Here is a 2,433-nt window from a genome sequence, read left to right on the forward strand (position 1 = left end):
CACACCCTCCCGTGTCCCTCCCACCTCCTTCCTAGGGAGAGGAAGGAAGCTCAGGGTCCCCCATGTCTCTCTTCCTAAACCAGCACTGGTAGTGAGGTCCGCTGTGAAGAAGGCCTCACGCTCAAAGCTTCTTGTGTCAGCTTCTTGTGCCCCTCCCAACCCCTGTGATTGGTGGAGAGGAGCACACGTCACACCAGCTGTGAAAGTGAGCTCTTGCAATGCAAGAACACCTGAATGCCTGCGGATTGGCTTCTTGGAGGCTGGCGCATAGTAGAGCCAGGTGTCCAGTCGCTGCTGCCCCAGGACAACCACTGCAGCTTCCTGCCCTGCAGTCAAGGCCACCGCTGCCCCCTGTGTCGCCTCCACGGGAACAGTTGTATGATTAAGCCACAGTCTTTAATGAGTAAACGGGTGCCTTTCTGTGGTATTCTTGGTCACACATTTATGGAGTTTCTGAAGGGCCCCAGAGATTACTGCCAGGCACAGCGCAACCTTTATGAGGACAAGTGAACTGGAGAGATTCATACTACTACACCAAGAAACCTCCATAAGAGCCCTTATCCTGGGCACAGAAGTGCACAGTTGACATCATCGGAGCATTTTACAAGAATTTTGACCTGGATGGGGTAAACCTGGGTGCACATCCTTTCCATGGACTCAGTATACTGAACTGAGGGATTATTTCCTGTTAGGTTCATTTCATTTCCTGTTACTCTCTAGTACATATTTAAATCATTGAGAATTTCCAGTGGAATATATTAGAGGATACTTTGTTTGCTTTACATAATTTCTGTATTCAAAACTTTAAAACATTTTTTCGTAACCGTATTGAATATTTTAACTAACATGGCTCCAATGAACCGGCCAGCCCCGGTGGAAGTCACATACAGGAACATGAAAGTTCTTATTACACACAGTCCAACCAGTGCAACCTTCAACAAATTTATAGAAGAACTTAAGGAATATGGAGTTACTACAATAGTAAGAGTATGTGAAGCAACCTACAACACTGCTCTTGTGGAGAAAGAAGGCATCCAGGTGCTGGATTGGCCTTTTGATGATGGTTCATCACCATCTAACCAGATTGTTGAGGACTGGTTAAGTCTTGTCAGCATTAAATTTCGTGAAGAACCTGGTTGTTGTATTGATGTTCACTGTGTTGCAGGTCTTGGGAGAACCCCAGTGCTTGTTGCCCTAGCACTAATTGAAGGTGGAATGAAAAATGAACATGCAGTACAGTTTATAAGACAAAAGCAGCATGGAGCTTTTAACACTAAGCAACTTCTGTATTTGGAGAAATACTGTTCTAAAATGCGGCTGTGCTACAAAGCCTCCAGTGGTCATAGAAACAATTGTTACATTCAATAAAACTTGGCTGCCTGATGCTGTTGCCTTGGAAATGGAACTTGAGACAGGACTTATCGTACATATTAGCCAACATGTAGGCTTAATGAATGACAAGTCTAATGAAGCTTCCATAGGAATATTGAAAAAGGAGCAAGCTTGACAGAATTGCAGCCTCTATGTTTGGCTTACTACTATTCCCATGCCAGAAATAATATGTAAGAAATTGAGAGATTAGGTGCCAAAATATCCAGCACAATACTTGTGTATTTTTAGTATCATGCAGAATTAAAATCCTAGATTATGAATAGTACTGGAAACCATATGTGGTTTATTCCTTTAGTCATTTCAAATATTGCCAATAGGGCCTATGTGGTTATTCATGTTTGCCACCCTACAAGTGTACCGATATACATCAGGTTTTAGCAAAAATTGATTTTATTGGATTCTTACCAAGGCTTATGGGGATTATTTAATGTCTTTCTATAAAGCTCATTTTGTGCTGTTAGGAATGCCTCCATTTTGAAAAATCACAAATGTGTGGTTAAAAGTTCATATAAAATATACGTTGTACAGAAGCACATGTGTGTAATGTCTTCAGACAAAAAAGTCTTACAGTTACTTTATGTTTACAGTTGGGGTACAACTTAGAGGAAGAGGGCCTGAAGACAGAGTGGGAGGAGGCTATGAAATATCTCCAGTAAAGTGTTGCCTTTGTCTTGTGCAGGATGTATAGAATAGGTCTTTTATTTAGTTAAAAATTAAGGCTGAGATGCTTTGTAGCTAAAATATTTCTTATTTATAATATTTCTGAAATCTTGTAATTCTTCATATCTATTGGAAGTTGTTTATTAACTATTTTTCTTTGAAGCATATTTTTTCTTGTCTTCCAATCAAAAAAGAAGTGAGTTTCCAATAATGAAGTGATCAAGCATCTAATATTTTATATGCTTTTTGAACTCAGTAAATTCATATTTGGATACCTGGATACTTTGTTCTATTATGTGATTGATAAAATGATGACATGTATTAATGCTAGTTTAACCATATATTCATACCATCTGGGAATATAGTTCTGGAGGAGAAATA

At 39.9% G+C, this 2,433-nt stretch overlaps 1 pseudogene; it reads left to right on the top strand.

Annotated features, from left to right (window-relative positions):
• Positions 1-569: 569 nt before the first annotated feature.
• On the top strand, positions 570-1,524 carry LOC128311881 (protein tyrosine phosphatase type IVA 1-like; annotated as a pseudogene).
• The last annotated feature ends 909 nt before the right edge of the window (positions 1,525-2,433 follow it).

Source organism: Acinonyx jubatus, chromosome D1, assembly GCF_027475565.1.
Source record: "Acinonyx jubatus isolate Ajub_Pintada_27869175 chromosome D1, VMU_Ajub_asm_v1.0, whole genome shotgun sequence".
Lineage (NCBI taxonomy): Eukaryota > Metazoa > Chordata > Mammalia > Carnivora > Felidae > Acinonyx > Acinonyx jubatus.